The sequence below is a fragment of the Rhea pennata genome, unplaced genomic scaffold (genome assembly GCF_028389875.1).
Source record: "Rhea pennata isolate bPtePen1 unplaced genomic scaffold, bPtePen1.pri scaffold_40, whole genome shotgun sequence".
Classification (NCBI taxonomy): domain Eukaryota; kingdom Metazoa; phylum Chordata; class Aves; order Rheiformes; family Rheidae; genus Rhea; species Rhea pennata.
This window is the reverse complement of record NW_026907681.1, coordinates 2251936-2269979: the sequence shown is the minus strand read 5'-3', so window position 1 is coordinate 2269979 and position 18044 is coordinate 2251936. Positions and strand designations below refer to the sequence as shown.

Genomic DNA, 18044 nt, shown 5'->3' with positions numbered 1-18044 from the left:
TTTAAAGCCTCTGTCACAACACCTTGATTGTGTCCTTACCTTTTTAAAGCGGCAAGGGATGTCACTGCGAAAAACCCCAGGTTCCAGAGCTTCCACCTGGCCTCCTACATACGTCTCCGATTCCAGCACGTGGCCATCATCTGTAAGTTTGCTGAACTCCTGCTCCTGCTTGTTGCGGAAGATGATGTTGGCGTGATAGGCCTGAACCATCAGCAATGCCTCACACACTGTCCCAGAACCTTTTCTTAACACCTGTAAAAGACAGACATCAAAAACTGGACTTAGAAAGAAGCGCTGTTAAGGGTGCTGCTGGAATTAGGCTGGCCTTATCACCACATCATTGAACTTAAATGTCTGATTTGGTGCCCAACATGATGTGTTTATTCAGGCAGTATTGAAGCCCAAGGCAAGAAGGAGCACAGTAAGGAAACAAAACCAACTCCTTCACTTAGGCTACCCATAACTGGTCTACGGAAAAACAGCTATGACTGCTGTACTGCAGAAAGGAAGCGCATTTGGAGACTACTTTCCCTCCTTTCCTTGGGAAAAACTATCCAAACTGTAGAAATTAGTTCTATTGCTCCGTTGCAATGCCCCGAGTACTACCGTTTTGCAGAAGTGTAAATAACACAAATATACAGTGCAACGCCAATGCCAGAAACACATCAAGGAAATTCTATTCTTCCCTAAGCTTAAGTTCTTTCAGGTGTCTGAAATTCAGCAAGATACACTGACAACTTCTCAAAGACACTGCATTAACTTAAAGGATTTCACAAAGCTCTAACTCAAAGGTTCACTAATACTGCAGATGCCCAGAGATACAGCACAGGGTGGGAACACCTGAGGCTCCTCTGTAGCCGTCCGGCACATCTCTTCAGGGTCCAGCTCCACTGCATCATAACCCAGTTTTGCTTTCGCTGCTGGTTTCAGGTTGTGACTTCCCACTGGCAGGTAACTCTCTCTCTTCACCCACCTAGACAGAATAATGAAAATGCCAGTCTACGAAGAGACAGCCCTGCACTTCAGAAAGGGCTGCTACGTACAAAAAGATCTGCATTACTCTAACAGGGAAAGGTGAGAGCAGAACATCCAAGTGCAGTGGAATAAGAAGCTGCACAGCTTTAGACAGTCTGCATATCTACCCATGCTCTTAAATTCTGACTCGTACAAATTCTGCTATTCAAATCATTTCTATTGCTCAGATTTTTCTCAACCCTCATACTTCAGAGACTTCAAAGATAAACGTTTAAACACAGGAGGAGGTATCAGCAGGACTGCAAAGAGAGGCAGTTGTTTTCCAGAGTCTGGACACTGGTCCAATGTGAAAAAACATTCAAGTCACAACTGCCAAGACAGACAGCCCTCTCCTGTACACACACACACACACACACGCACCCTTTCTTTTCCTCTCTGTGCTAGGCAGGCTGTTGGGTTAGAATATGGCCCTGTGCCCACTACAACGGTTTGGTCTTATCCTGTCCTTTTACCTGCTATCCAGGACAGTTCTCAAACTCCCAATGACAGCCACCAGCAGACTGTATAAACACAGTTAGTCGTTCAGGCTAGTGTGGGCAAGACGTAACTTCTGTACATAATGGCACACAACGGAGTACCGAGTAGAAGCAGCACAACCAAAGATGGGGGTGCTAGTCCTTTCCTAGTAAGATGTAACTCATGATAGCAGTGCACAGAGATGGAAAAGGGACAGTATTCAAATACATCAACTGTAGGCATTTTATACAAATTTAACAGATAAAGATGCAGTTATACGGTACAGACACAGCATTCGGTACCTCAGACAATCCATGTGGATGCACTGCGGGGCTTTGTACTCTCCCTGGCTGCCCTTCTGAAATCCAATCTCCTGATACATATTAATTCCATGAGCTGCTGCTCTTGCTTCCACAAAAGGCCTGAGGAGAGAGACAATGCAGAAGAGAAGAAACAAAGCAGTCCCTTTCCTCCACCCCATCCCCACCCCAAGGGTTTCAGAACTGCTTTCTTGTAAGCTACTTAATGAGGAATTTTTCTTGTGAATTCTCCTTTGCTCCAGACCTTACCCGTGAGAGCTGGCCACAGGGAAAACTCCCTGTAGGGCAGAGCTACTGCAAGAAGGAAGCTGCTTGCTTACATCCTATACCAGGAGGCAGAACATTATGATCGAGTTTCCCTCGCTCCCCGAAGGCTTGGCTGCTCTGGTCTCCCTATTGTTCTGCAGTTCTCTTTTGACACTTTGCCTGTTCTCCAGTTACTGAGGTCATCAGTGTACAAACATTGCCAAATCAACAACAATCTAGAAGTAGCTCAGCAATCCCTGGACCAATTGATGGGACTCTATAGAAGTTCGTATTTCAAAGCCAGTAAACATAGCTCTGCTCAGGGAAAAAAAAAAAAAAAAAGTTCTGAATTCCACCTCCCCCTCTTCGACAGTCCTCTGCAGGCTGGCAATCCAAGACTCAGCCCAGCACTCCAGATAAAGAGCACATAATCAGGATGTAAACAGGTTCCCAAACTGGCTGGATAGTCTGCGTAGATAAGAACGCATGTGGCCGCTATGTGACCTCCAGACAAAGGACATACAGGCTGGTACCCAATCTCACCTCATGGCCTAGACAACATTTCCTTTTAGAAACCAGGTTAGTTTTCATTCCTGATCTTACCAGTCAAAGAAGTCTCCATCGTATGTGACAATGATAGTAGGTTTGGTCTCCTGGACATGTTCAAACCGCCTCTGCATTAAATGAGCCTAGTATGCAACAGAGGATTAAAAAAAACTCAAAACAAAAAACATCTCCCCCACAAACACAAACACTCAGCAAATTCACCTCCTGCAGGCAGGCACTGGATATAATACTATTGATGCAGTCCTTCCCCTCTGCTCTTGACCTAGCTAGAACCCGATCTGCCTCATCATCACACCATGAAATGAAAGCATCACCAGCACCGTGACTGTCCGCTGTGCTCCCCAAAGATACACTCTATTGGGTGATAAGCTCTCTTTGGCCTACAAGAGACCAAGGCAGATAAAAAGCAGCCTGATTTCCCAAGTAGAACCTACTTACCTCATCTGGTTCATTAGACACAGAATGGACCCTCACACTCCGGCTTCAGAGTAAATTCAAAGTCCTCAATATCCTCACAGACAATCTCCTTGTTTGTGATCAGATAGCCCTAGAGAGTTGACAAAGGAAGAGTTACTGAGGACTCAGATCCCTGCTACACCAGGGACAGGTTCCTGAACAACCGGAACACACTGCCTAAAGGATGAAATAGTCTTCCATCGATGCGATAATCCTTGCACAGCTTGATAGCTAGAGCTTTTGTCAAGTGGGAACGGCTCTTTGGAGGTCACCTTCTGAACAATTGCTTACAATCAACTAAGGATGCCAAAAGGGAGACAACTTAAGGACTATACTCTCCAAATTACTACTGCCCCTCAAAGGGGCACCAGTAGCCTTAGCTGGGTTCTCCAACATACAAAACGAGGAAATCCTTATGCATCATTCAGACTAGACTTCAATTTTATTTCCACAGCCATTACATATAGACCAAGCAACTAGCAACAAAGCAAGCCAGGGACCAGACCGCCAAAGGTGACATGCTCGTTTGCTGTCTAGCATTTTGCTCCAAAGCATGAAGAAAAGAACTGTTGTTCCATTACCTGCCCATCAACCACATAGAAGATCATCATGATCCGGTCTGCCTCTGCATCAGGAAACTTCAAAGGGAGTTTGGTAGTTTCAATGTCAAAGGCGAGAACAACCGGATCCTGAATATGACCAAATACATTAAACTCAAATCAGCTTTAGAATATGATTTAACGAGCAGTTCTCATTAGATTAACAACTAATTTACCTAAGTAGGTTTATGCACATCTCAGACCCAGCAGGCTTGACTGTAGGAGACAAGGTAGCAACAGTGGTACCCACTGATAACCAAACAGCAAAATTCATTAACAGGAGAGAACGGAATAACAAAAGCTTCTCTTTAATGCAACAACCCCCTTCGAGAAAGAGAGTCATCAGGATTGACAGCACGTGAGGAAACACTGCGCAGGCAAAAAACACTTATTACCTCTATGCCTTTATAATAAAGGTTTCTTATGGCATTGGATTTATAAAGCATAACAACGAGTTTAAGAATAGTTGGGCACCCCAGGAATCACCTGGAACAAATGATGTACACCTCTCAGTTGGGCAGGAAGTGCTCACTTCACTAGATTCCTCTTCCTTTGAAATGGTTCAACTGAAATCAGACATCAGGTGTAGGAAACCAAAGAGAAAATTGGAATTCTCATTTGTACTTTTTAGTCTGTGTGACTAGGGGAATCCTAAGAAGCCCATGGGCCAACCATCCTAAGGAGACCTCTTTCCTTAACAGCATAGACGTATAGACATCGCTCGCCTGGTCTCGCTCTCTGTTTTTCCTCACAGCAGGAGAGATCTCTTTCCGCACCTTCACCAAGTCATCCACCACGTGGAAGGATAACTTAATGTAGTTCTGCTTAAGACCCACCAAGTGATTTGGCTACAAAGCAACAAGACAGTGCCAGCTAAGGGTGGAAAAGAGTAATGAGGGAAAGGGGAAGACTGCTAACAGTAAGAAAGCGTTGAAAGAAGAGGTAGTAATTGGATGGAAAGACTAGGAGTGAGAAGAGATGCTAGCAAGCACGTAAGACAGCGAAGAACATGTGAGCTATGCCAGTTCACACCAAGGGCCATCTTGTCTTGTTGTCTGTTTCCAAGCGCAATCACCAGTACACACCCAAGAAAGAGTAAATGTATACTATCCCCCTCTGCCACAACACTCTTAATCTCCAACCATTTCTAGCTCAGGAAGTTTCTTGAGCATCCTGTGAAAAAGACTATGTGCTGGAGCAGAACATATATTTTATTTACTATAACTATAACAAGCAATTACTATCAATAAGCAATAATTAGCCTATTCATGATATGCAATGCAAACAGTGCTTGAAGATTAAAGGTAAGCATACTGCTTCCCTTTACTGCTTAGCCCCTTTCTACTCCACTTGAGCTCGAAAGAAAGAAAGAAAGAAAGAAAGAAAGATTAGTTATTCAATAGTACAGCAGGCAGAGGAATACTGACCAGATCCAAATCTTCTTTGGGGACAGTTTCCAGCTTTGAAATGTTCCCTTGAAACTTCTTGGAGAGGAAGGATGACACTTCTCGTTCACAGCCCTGCAAAGAAACTGGAGAATGAGCAACAAAGCCAGACACTTCTCCAGAGGAGAAGACAAGCTCACAAGAGGTTCTGGCACTAGTGTCCTCAATTGTGAGGGGAGGACACGAGGCTGTCCTGAAATCCTGGCCGTCTGGAAATCTGTTCCTTCACACTGGGGCTCTCTTTGATCGTCAATTCACAGCACCGTCAGAACAAACCCAGTTTTGCAGCACGAGCAGGATCAAGACGAGATGAGAGGGGAAATTTACCCCTGTTTGGGCTTAGAAGAAGTGAAATAGGCTCCAGAGATCAATTTTAGGACAAAAAAAGAACAGGAAAAATATGACAGCTCCTTGAAGGGATAATTCATCACATAACAAACCAACCTCCCTCTAAGAAACCTTAGTGGAGCCACCATACTGATACAGCTGCTTCCCATCTCAGGTCTTCTCTAACAGCTCTGACAAAACCACCAACAGAAGCACTGGAGCTGTATTTTTCTCCTACCAACCCAAGAAGATGGTCAGTCACAAGGCCTCTCAGCTGACTGGGGGACCCTTCAAGTCAAACCTGCCCTTGTCTCTGGGACCTCGGCCACTAGTTTACTCAAGACCCCGCTTGCCAGTGCGCAGCTTCCAAGTCCATACTCGCCTTCTGGGTAGCGATGTAGAAATACGGCTTATAGGGCAGGGCCACCCAGGAGAAATCAAAACCAGTGAACATTGCGCGACCCCGCAGCCAAGGTGAGAAACCAACCCAACGGTTCCCAACGGAAGCAACGGGCACCGCGGTGCCCTTGCTGCGCGTTGCTGGCATTTGTGCGCCACGCACACATCCCTGCATCTCTGCAGCACCCACCTTGGCCCCCAAGGGTCCCAGGTGGACCCAGCGTAGGGCAGACAGCGCTGCTGCCTTGTGGGTGATGCCTGGGGCCCAGAACAGCCAAACCGGTGGGGGCAGGCAGGACGCCCAGCCCGGGCACCAGCGCTGCGCTGGAGGAACGGGATGCACCTCGAAGCAGGTCCCATCCTCCGGGATGAAGTAGTCCACAGCGCTCACCAGCCGCCGGTCCTCGCCCAGCACCTCCGTCTGCACATGCACATGGCCTGTTACGACACACGACCCCCCCCCGCCCCCTCCCACCCCAGTCCTACTGGGTGCCTGTCAGTGACACCTCCCCTGCCCCAGTCCTACTGGGTGTCTATTGGTGACACCTCCCCTCACACCCAGGTCCTACCGGGTGCCTGTCGGTGACATCTCCCCCCCGTCCCGCCCAGGTCCTACCAGGTGCCTGTCGGAGACATCTCCCCCTCCCGTCGGTGACATTCGCCCCCCGTCCTACAAGGTGCATGTCGGTGACCCCCCCATCGTTGTCCCCCCTAGTCCTACCAGGTGCCTGTGGGTGACACCCCCCGCCGGTGACATCCCCCCCCGGCCCAGTCCTACCGGGAGCATGTTGATGAGCCAGCCCGTGCGCTCGCCACGCTCCGTGGGCCGCTCGAAGCCGAACAGTGTGTCCAGCCGCTCCGTGCGCTGCGAGCGCTCCAGGCGCTTGAGGGAGGACAGCGAGGAGCCATCGTCCCTGCAGGACGCCGCGCCGCCAGCCGCCGCCCAGTCCCCCACGCAACCCACCACCCCCTCCCCACACACACACACCTCCCGCTGCCGCCTGGCCCCAGTGCTCACTGCCCCCCCCAGCCGCCGCCGCCGCCCGGCTCCGCGCCGCCCCGCAGCACCATCCCGCCGCGGCCGGAGCAGCCCCGCGCGCTGCCCCCACCTCCCGCGAGCGGGAAGCCTGCCAGCCCCGCCTCCCCAGGAAGAGCACCAATCAGAGAGCGGCACCGCAGCCAATGGTCGCTCTCTTCCTCGACCTCTGCCCCGCAGCAGGGCGGCTGCGCTGGCCACGCCCCTCGCGGCACCTTCCCGGGCAGGCCCCGCCCCCGCCCCGGCTGCCGCTGCCACGCACGCGCCTGCGCGGCGGCGCCCGGCGCGGCCCGACCCGGCCCAGCCCGGCGCGGTGCGGCCTGTCGTGGGGCGGCGGCGCTGCGCGGGAAGCGGCTGCTGCTCCCGAAGCGGCGCCGTCACGGGGGCAGTTGCGGACCGGCGCCGCCATCTTGGCCGCCTCTCCAGGTAGCCCTCCGGCTGCGAGGGAGCTGGGAGCCGGCTGCGCCCCCGAGGAGCCCTGGCCGGCCTTGAGGCGCGTGCCGGGCTCCTTGGGCCGTGCGAGTCTTCCTGCCTGGAGGCCGGACGGGCTGCGGGGAGCCGTCGGGGGCCGAGGCGCAGCGTGCGAGCTCCGTCCTTGCTGCGCTTTGGCGGGGCGGGCTGAAGCCCTGGCGGGCTGCGCGGAGCAGGCCTGGCATGGGCTCGGCGAGCCTGGCCCGCCCCGTCTCGCTGAGGTGCCGTCCGGCCGTTCAGGGCGCGGGAGGGAGCTGGCCGCTGAAGCTGGCTGGCTTGCAGTGAAACAGCAAGCAGCACTGCGGTCAGTCTGTGGAGTCACTGCCTGGGAGAAGAAAAGAGGGGCAGGTGCTCTGCAGGGACCCTAAAAAAAATCTCTCAGACGTCGGAAAACTGCACTGTGGAGGTCGTGCACAGGAAGCGCTTTCTGCACGGCTGTACGAACCGTGTGTTTGGGGTTTTAAGCATATGCAGTGTGGAAATCGGGAGGCTCCTGGGAAGTTTCTTTCTGGGCCCCAGCCAGCTGCGAGCCGGCACTGCCAGCTTGAGCAGCCCGGATTGCGTTGTCCTTCCGTGGTGCTCGGGCGGTGTTGGGAGCACGTAGGAAGCACCGCTGCCTTTTGCCCAGGCTGTGCTCTGTCAGCGGCCCCTTGGGCACAGCCCCCGCTACTAAAGCAAGCCTCTTCTGTGTTGGCCGCTGCTAAGGCTCTTGTAAATAAACTAGGGGGAGCACACTGTTTTTTTGAATTTCCTTGTTTGTATTCAGTTGAACTTCTTGAACTGGATCCTTTCTAATGACCCAATACTAGTATTATTTTAATAAGAGTGTAAATTACCAAAGTTGATTTTTTTTTTCCAGATATGAATGTCATCATTATAAGATAGATGGGATGTGCAGGGTTTGTGCTTCCTCATTATAGTTAAATAAGCAAATATTAAAGAAAAATGTGGGGAGAAAACAGGTAGTTAACATAAATCTGATTTTAACCAAAACTGTGACCATTGAGTTGCTGAGGACTTCTCAGTGGGGGATGTTTTGGAAGGAAGGGCACTTTCTTTCTCTCTCCCCAAACTGTACTGCCAGCCATCTGTTGATAATTATTGTCCAGTCTCTGCTGAGAACTTGTGATAGTTAATATTTCCTCACCGCTTGAACAAATAAGCGATAATCACTGCAAGGTACTTGACCACAGGAGTAGAAAGATGAATAGCGTGGAAGAGTCAGTGTATACCTTGGTTTGTGAAAACAGCTCAGTTTTCTATTAGTGATTATGACAAATTCAAATTCTTGAGGACTTGGAGAATGAGTACATTGAGTTACATAGTATCTCTGGAAAACATAAGTTAAAAGATCAAAATTAGCAAAAATCTTAAAAATTCTCCATTCCTGTTTGTTTCGTATTATTTTTAGTTTACTTTATCCTTTCTCAGAGGAAATATTGAATGTTTATAGCTAAGCTGGGGATAGCTCACTTCATTGCAATGTTTATTCTCTTAACCTGTCAAATCTTTATAGTTTTATTGAGCCCTATGTAACAGGAGAGCAGAAATCATTAACTCTGGTTTAAAAATGGCCTCTGAAACTGTCCAAAATCATTGTTGTGATTTTGTTTTTCTTTTTTCAGTTATGTTAATAATACATACTAATAGGCTATGCCTTTAGTTCAAAGACCTGTAGGTTTACAAATAACAGCTCTTTCAACTTTGTAATACTCTTGATATGATAGCTTCTAAGTTTGTCTAAGAGTGGTCTGGGAATTTTTTTTTTTTTTTTTTTTTTTTTTTTTTTTGAGGCTTCACAGTTGGACTTTTTCTATCTCTACAGTGACAATCCCTGTGAACCTCATTGCTCAGTTTTTTCCCAACACGTAAAACTCAAGATTTTGAAAACTTATTTCTGGACCCACAGAAAACTTAGATCTTAGCTCTTTGAAAACCCACTCCCTTTCAAAATGCCACAGAGTACGTTTTGCTGATAGCAAGAAAAATGTGTGTTGCTGTTGAAATGGCTTTGGGTAATTTGATCAAAATGTCATCAGGCCTGATCCATTTGAGTGTATACTTTATGCTTATTTTTTGGTTATTAACTTTCCTTTTCTTCATAGGTTTCAGTAGGTACAAGTCCTTGATGGCTTCCAGCACCTTTTCCAGAGGAAATGAACTGGGCAGCGCTGGTGTGCCCCGGTGGGCATGAGAAGCGTCTCAGGGCTCCTGGGACCTCAGAGGCCTGCCCTGAGGTGAGGTGGGCCTTGGGAAGAGGAATGGAGAGGATGGCGGGTTACAGAGATGTGTGGAGCTGCCAGCAGAGACCCCAGGACAGAGTCAGCGCGGAGCTGCACGTACATGGACGTGATGTTGGTGCCTGTCATTCTCCTCTGCTGCTACCAGTTTGTGGCAGGGATCTGCCTGCATCCCTTGGCTTGGGCACTTTTGAGGGCTGCTGAGTGAGGGATCACGGGAGGGGAGATGTGTGGAGACTGAGCGGAGCTTGCTGGCGGATGCAGAGACGTGGGGAATCCTAGTGAGCACAGCTGCCCCTGGCTCAGTTCCCATGCCAGGAAATGGAGAAGAGGGTTGACTGTCTACTCTGGAGGACACACCAAGGAAAGCCATGCTAGAGTAGGGCCACTGCAGGCACGCTTAACGGCTGCTTACCCCAGGCAGCTTGCAAGGGCTGGCACCCATGCAGAGATGGGGAAGCACATGGGGTGCCCCGTCCCCTCTGCAGCCACAGCGTAGGACTACCAGGTGCATGTCCTGTTCTCACCATGTCCCCCTTGACCCTGCAGGGGCTAACAGTTTGCAGTGCTGTATGCAGCTGCAACCATGACTGCACCCCTGGCGACATGGACATGTTGGGCCACAGAGAGCTGGGCATGTGCAGGGACAAGTGATCTGTGCAGCACTGCGCACTGGGCAGGATCCCATTTACCAGGAAGTTCAGCGTTGTGTGTTCGTCCTCACAGGGCAGAAGACAGGGCGCTGCGTGCCCAGTGCTGGCGGCACCGAGAAGAGCTCTGAAATGCTGGCTTGGTGTCCAGCAGAGGAAGCGAGTGTCGGGTACGGGCCCCAAAGATGGGTTGTGGCACTGGGGAGGAGAGTCCTCTGCTAGGATGGAACAGGCACCAAAAGGCTGGCCCATCTTCGAGGTCCTGTTGGACACCAGGGGATGCTCTGGGCGGGACACCTCTGAGGGTGCTCTTGAGAGGTTTGGCCCCTTCAGCAACAGGCCATGGCCTAGGGAGGGGGTGTCATGGCACAGGGATGCCACTTCCCAATGGCAGCATGGGAGCTGACTCTTGCCCTTTCTGCAGTGACCTGGGACAAGCATGGGGCAGCGTTGGGCACGTTGACACAGAGCAAGGGGCCAGCAGGCGTCCTGGGCCATGGCCCGGGCACGGCCCCGCAGCAGGAGGCGCAGCTGCCCTGGGGTGCTGGGCACAGGGGCTGCAGCAGGGCCGGCAGCCCCGGGGCCTTGTGCCACGCCGACGCCGGGCCGGCAGACGGCTGGCAGGGAGGCTGCAGCGTGGCCCCGGGCCCCCATGTCGCAGCACTGTGACCCGGCAGCGCAGTCACAGTGCTCGCGGCACGAGCAGGGCTAGAAGGCGCCCGCGCCCCTGCCGCTCTGCCAGGCTCCGCAGCCGGCTCGCAGCTGGCTGCCGCCCAGGGCCGAGGCTCTCTGCAGGCTGTCCTTGGGCGCAGGCGCACCCACCGCCACGAGGGCAGCAGGGCTCTCGACAGCCACCCAGCGCGACGTTGTCGCAGGACATGCGGGGGCACGGCTGCCTGCACCTCAGGCCGCCAAACGATGGACGTGCTCAGCAGCTGCACCTCCCTTTGGTATGGAGACCTCTTTGTGGCCTTCCTCTGACCTTACTGCCAGCTCTTGCTTTGCACCTTCTCTGCCCTGCTTTGGTGCTCAGAGCACTCCCTGCCGTGGCCGTGCCCCGTGCCTCGCAGGCTTGGAAAGTGCCTATGTCTGCTGCTTCACTCCCTAACACTGCCTAACGCTGCCTCCTGTGCCGGCTGCCTCTTCCCCAACACAAATAGGCACGACCAACCCCTTCCTCCTGCAGCCCTTGACCCCTTCCAGCACCGGCTCTAAGACTGGCTCTTTGGCTTGCCTCAGCCTCAGAAAGACTGTGGATCCTCTTCCTCTTCCGCCTGGCTCTCATCCAAAGACGCACAGCGCAATACCAAGTGACAGCAAGGTTTTCACAGTGTTTTCACTCTCAGGAGAGCAGAGGGAGGTCAGCATCTGCCAGCTCCAGGTCTCTTCTAAGCTGCCTCAGCTGAGCTGACGCAAAGGGGCCAAGGCAAGCAGGCTTTCTGCTTTTGTTGCTGTACTCGTGTGGCGCTGCTGGGCACAGCTGGCCTGTGCATGCCTCCTGTGGGAAATGGAAGTGACCCCTGCCACCACTGTCAGCAGCCATTCTTGTGCGAGCGCAGACTGTGCCCAGGCATTTGCTCACGGGCAGGCAGCGCGCTGAAGCTCACAGCTGATTCAGCCCTTGTACACCATCCGATCGTGGAAGGTTTTCTGTTGGAAGAGCTCGCTGGAGGCCCTCCGATCCAATCCGTGCTCCGAGCAGGCTCGGATTCAAAGCCGGATGTAACTTTGGTCTTTCAGAGACCGGAGCAAGCCCTTGGGAGCGGAAGAAGACCCCTCACACGCACCTCAAGCTCCGCAAGGGCTCCAGGCCTTTTCAGCTGGAGATCAGTGGAGAAAGTTAACTCGATGGCCCACAAAGAGCAAGGGCATCCATTCTCGGAGCCGGAGACCCTTCCAAAGATCCCCGTGCCTGTCTGCTTTGGCACCACATGCAGCACCCAGGAAATGCAGGCCATGCGATGCGAAGATGCTCCAAGTGCTCATCATCAGTGTCATAGGTCTCAGGAAACACTCTGGAGCACCCAGCCAGCTGGTCTCCTGCAGCACCCAGGAAAGAGTTTTTTCCCCCAGGCTCTATCAGGTCTGGTTTTTGCTTTTTTTTCTTCCTTTTTTTTTTTTCTTTTTTTTTTTTTCTTAAATTTTGCCATGCTCTGGAGCCCCTAAAGTGGCTTCAGTTTGAGAGAGAGAGGAAAGGAGCTGGGCAGCGCTGGTGTGCCCCGGTGGGCGTGAGAAGCATCCCAGGGCTGGCCGGGAGGCAGGCCTTGCTCACATGCGCAGGGAACAGCCGATCGCCAGCTTTGGGGTCAGGAAGGAATTTTCCCCCAGCACAGATTGGCAGCAGTGCCTGGGGGTTTTTCGCCTTCCTCTGCAGCACTGAGCACGGCCCACTCCCAGGGCTCCTCGGAGCCCTTTCAGGCCACTGATTGCCTGCTCTTGCAGCACCAAGACACCAGCTGTGCCCTGCAGCTCTCTCGCTCTCTGCCCTGGGGCAAGCTCAGGCACTTCCATGCATTCCATATGCTTGGGCTGTTCTGCCTTGTGCAAAACAATGTGCGTTTGCAAAGGCTCCGGGCTTGATGCTGCATCAGGAAGCAGCTGCCGCTTGTCAGCTCTCTCTGCATGTAATAAAAGTGCAATGCTTGTAACCTCTGCTGGCTCTGCTGTGTGTGTCGTGCGAGTCGTGGCTGTGGCCTGAGAGCTTTGTCGTGCAGCTGTGCTGTCAGGAAGCGCAGGTACCCGGCTGCCTGCAGGGTCTGTTGTGGGGCTTGCAGGGTTGCTCTGCACCGCAGGGAGTTTAGCCCAACTCCGCCCCGGTTGCATAACTGGGTTATGACACTGCGCGCGTGTGCAGATTTATTTTGGGGGCCACATTGACTTTGGGGTTCGCTATTTCATTACTCTTCAACTTCAGACCTTCTTGTTGACTGTTTCTCACGGTTATTCTGTGGCTGGAAGCCACCGGATCTGTTCGCTGTTCTTTCTCACGGATTTCCAAGACCTTGTTAGTTACTTATTCATATTCTGCTTAACACAGCGGTAGTGTTCTAGACACCCAAAAGTTACAGCAGGGACCGTTCCCACCAAGTATCCCGTAGTACAGATGCAGCACTCTGGGTCCCAGAGGCGAGGAGATCACTGATAGCGCCTTTTCCTGTCATCCTTCAGAAGGGCTACCAGGAATGGGAGACAAGCCCACAGAGCTCTGTCCTCACTAAAGTCAAGGGCGTGACACAGTCACCAAGCAAGGTGTGCGATGTCGGGGTGTACATAGCCCACAACCACCCCACTGCCTCCGCTCTCCCCACACACACACACAGCCGAGATGAGGCTCCGACCCGCCTTTCTCCCTTCTCTGCTCTTGTCTTGCTTGCTTTGGGTGGCCTCTTGGAGCAGTAGATGAGCAGCAGACTTTCTGCAAGGGCTTCCCAACTGCTCCTTCATCCAGATGGACCCAGCAAAGGAAGCTGTCCTGTGTGGTGGTCCCCGCTGCCTGCATGGGGACTCCCGTGTTCCCTCCTCCAGGCCCAGCACTGTCCTTGGCTCCCGATGAGGCAACCATGGCTGCGTCCCAGACACATTGGGACTGCATGTTAGGTCACCTTTGCAGTGCTGTGCGGCAGGCTCAGCGGAGCTTGGCACGTAGCACCGGGCAGGGCCCTGTGGCCTTAGCCAGGCAGGTGCGCCATGCTCTGCCTGCCCTGACAAGCAGCGTCAGGCCTCTGTGGTTTTGGATGTTCAGGGCGGGAGAGGGCACTCTCAGATCAGGTCAGGGGAGGCTCTGACATTCACCTCCTTGTTTGCCAGGGCTATTATTGCCAGCTGCAGCTTTTTGTAGCAGAGGGCAGATCAGCTTTGTATTGCCCCAAAGCTTGCGGGAAACAGATTGGACCTTGCCAGACTCTGCAAGTGAGAAGCGGGAAGAAGAACGTGCCTTTGATGCTGGGCTCTGTCGCGGAGGAGAGGCACTCTCTCAGCTTTTCGTCTTTCGAGGCAACCGCATGACTTTGGGGGGGCACTTTCAGATGTGGCAGCTGCCCCAGGCCTGTTGCGTGGCCAGAGTGGAGATGGCCTGGTGCACTGGGGCAGGATCTTAGCTTTTTCAAGGGGTGCCATGAGAGAGAGGATGAGTTTGCAGTGGTTTTGGCCAAGTGCTTTTGAAATTACCAAGCTGGTCTGTGGAAGAGCTTGGGCTGGCCTCGAGCATTGCCAGTGTGGACATGGCTTGCAGCCACCACCCAGCATCACCTGGCCAGTGTGTCAGACCTGCTTGATGGCCTCTCTCGCACAGAGAGTCTCGCAGCCTTCCACTATCCCCAGAAATCTTCTCACAGAGATGTTGAGCCAGATGAATCCCCTCTCGGTGGCAACAGTGAGGCCACATCTGGAATGCAGTGCCCTGTGCAGGGACCATGAGAGCTGCCAGTAAGCTGGAGCAAGTGCAGCAGAGCCCATGAAGATGGTCAGGGCTGGAGAACACAACCTAGGAGGAAAGGCTGAAGGAGCTGCGTTTGTTCTGTCTCGGGAAAGGATAATGAAGGGGGATCTAAGACAGTGATCCAGCACCCGGAGGAGGCTATGGAGGCAGACTCTTCTTAGAGGTGCTCAGTGAAGGCACGAGAGGCAGCTGGCCTGAGGTGCCCCTGGGGCAATTAGGACTGGTAGAAAGGAAACTATTCTTGTGCCTGAGAGTGGTGCAGCCCTGGGAGAGGCACCAGAGAGGCGGGAGCCCTGTGTCCTTGGAGAGGTTCAAATCATAGCTGGACAAGGTCCTGAGCAGCCTGCTTTACGTGGAGTTAGCCCTGCCTAGAGCAGAGGGGTAGACTAGAGGCCTGCAAACCTCCTGCCCACCTCAGGCTTTCAGCAGTCTGTGATTAAAAGCAGCAAGAACCCGTGGAGAAATGACTTTGAAGGCAGAATGCTTCTTGCTGTTGCACTGAAGCAGATCAGAGCTTTCAGGAGGCAGGTGATTTGGGGATAGTGGTGACCCTGGTGTGAGGACTCAGCGCTGGAGTGGCTGCCACTGCCATTCTCGACAGGATTTGGTCGTTTCCAAAGAGCAAAGGTTGGCTCAAGCCTGTTGGGTACGTGGGACAGCAGCTCTGCCCTGTGTGCTGCCTGCAGAACCAGCTCCAGATTCAGCAAAGTGCTGCCAGGGGGTGCTTTCCACAGCAGTGCAAAGTCATGGCTTGCATGTCCCTGTGTGAATAGGCATGTGTACGTGGTGGTACGAGCACAGGTGTGAACCTGTGTGCACTGTCCCAGTGTGTGTGTGCCCCCTGTGTGCGTGCGTGTGCAAATGCATGTGTGCACAGCTGCACGTGACTCTCCATGAGAATGCATGTGGTCTCATCTCCATGTGCATATGCTTGCGTGTCCCTGTGTCAAAGCATAGCTCTGCCTTCCTACAAATAGCGTCATCTCTGCTGGTTGCTTCGTAGGGCGGCAGCACCTTCCGCATCCTTGCGTGGGTGGAGGTCAGCCCTGCGCAGACGATAGAGACCTGCCCCGAGGTGAGGTGGGCCTTGGGAAGAGGAATGGAGAGGATGGCGGGTTACAGAGATGTGTGGAGCTGCCAGCAGAGACCCCAGGACAGAGTCAGCGCGGAGCTGCACGTGGACGTGATGTTGGTGCCTGTAGCTCTCCTCTGCCGCTACCAGTTTGTGGCAGGGATCCGCCTGCCTGCCTTGGCTTGGGCACTGTTTGGGGGCTGCTGAGTGAGGGATCACGGGAGGGGAGATGTGTGGAGACTGAGCGGAGCTTGCTGGCGGATGCAGAGATGTGGGGAATCCTAGTGAGCACAGCTGCCCCTGGCTCAGTTCCCATGCCAGGAAATGGAGAAGAGGGTTGACTGTCTACTCCGGAGGACACACCAAGGAAAGCCATGCTAGAGTAGGGCCACCGCAGGCACGCTTAACGGCTGCTTACCCCAGGCAGCTTGCAAGGGCTGGCACCTATGCAGAGATGGGGAAGCACATGGGGTGCCCCGTCCCCTCTGCAGCCACAGCGTAGGACTACCAGGTGCATGTCCTGTTCTCATCATGTCCCCCATGACCCTGCAGGGGCTAACAGTTTGCAGTGCTGTATGCAGCTGCGACCATGACTGCACCCCTGGCGACATGGACATGTTGGGCCACAGAGAGCTGGGCATGTGCAGGGACAAGTGATCTGTGCAGCACTGCGCACTGGGCAGGATCCCATTTGCCAGGAAGTTCAGCGTTGTGTGTTTGTCCTCACAGGGCAGAAGACAGGGCGCTGCGTGCCCAGTGCTGGCGGCACCGAGAAGAGCTCTGAAATGCTGGCTTGGTGTCCAGCAGAGGAAGCGAGTGTCGGGCACGGGCACCAAAGATGGGTCAGGTGCCTTCCTGAAAGTGCAATGGTGGATAGCACAGCCATTTCCCGTAACAATTAGGTACCAGAGGAATGAGTATTCACTGACAGCAGGAAGATGTGGTTGAAATACGTGGACAAGCCTGAAGGATGGAGAGGCAGGAGTGGAGCTGTGCAGGAGCAGTGCCATTTGGCAGCTGGAGGAGATGCCGGCTTTTCACAGGGGATCCCTGTTCCTAAGTCGCTCCCAGAATGACGGAGGTTGGAAGCACCTCTGGAGATTGCCTTGTTCAACAGCTGCTTAAAGTGGGGTCACCTACAACAGGTTGCTCTAGGCCAAGCCAACTCAGGTTTTTGGTATCTCCGAGGATAGAGACTCTCTAACCTCTCTGGGCAACCTGGTGCAGTGTTTGATCACCCTCACTGTAAAAAAAATGTTTGTTCTTAAGTTCAGACACAATTACTGTATTTCAGTTTATGCCCATTGCCTCTCATATGATCATGGGGCACCACTGAGAAGAGCCTGGTTCCATCTTCCTTACTCTTACCCATCAGGTATTTGTACACATTGATAAGATGCCCCTGAGCCTTCTCTTCTCCAGACTTAACAGTCCCATTTCTCTCAGCCTCTCCTTACATGAGAGATGCTTCTAGTTCCTTCATCATTATTGCTGGACTTGCTCCAGTAGGTCCATGTCTTTCTTGTACTGGTGAGACCACACCCACACACAGCACTCCAGTGCTGAGGAGAGGGCAGTAATCACCTCCCTCAACCTGCTGGGACAGGACGTTTTTTTGGTGCTCAGCTGCTGTCTCTGTGATACGGCGTTCTCAACCCTTACTCCATCCATCTATCCTTCACTCTTGCTTGCCCCTGCCTCCACTGAGGAAGGTGGTGATGATGAGGATGGTAATTATTGAGAAAGAAGGAGCAGGAATGCTCACACTGGTGGGTAGATATGGGGCATGTGGCCTTGCAAAGGGAGCGGTTAAAGTCTTTGGGAACAAGAATCCCTTTGAAAATGCCAGCATCTCGCCAGGTAACTACCCCAGGGTTCCTCCTCTTCCTGCTCTCCACCCTCCTGCTGTGTAGGCCATCCCCTAGTCAGTCATGTGCATTTCTGAGTGCCTGCATACATCCACGTCTGGTATGTAGTTCTCCTAGGAAATCCCTTCACCATTCATCAGCTGGGACCGTCAGTGATGGCATGGATACCAATGAGCAGAGCTGGGGTTTAATGTTTCGTTTGGGTGCTTCACGATATTAGGAAGAAAATTGAGGCGTATTGGTGTGCTGCTCTATGCCATGGCTCTGGCTTTGTCTCCCCAGGGGCAACATTCAAGCTGCTGAGAGCAGTTACTTGAAAAGCTGCACCTTCAACACCACCTCTGCCCTTTACTGCCCCATCTTCAAGCGGAGCTTCATCGTGGAGCAGGCGGGAGAGAACTTAAGGGAGCTGGCAGAGA

General features: G+C 52.9%; 1 pseudogene; it reads right to left on the bottom strand.

Annotated features, from left to right (window-relative positions):
- Positions 1-18044, bottom strand: part of LOC134154768 (DNA polymerase epsilon catalytic subunit A-like) — a 41980-nt pseudogene that overhangs the window by 18605 nt on the left and 5331 nt on the right.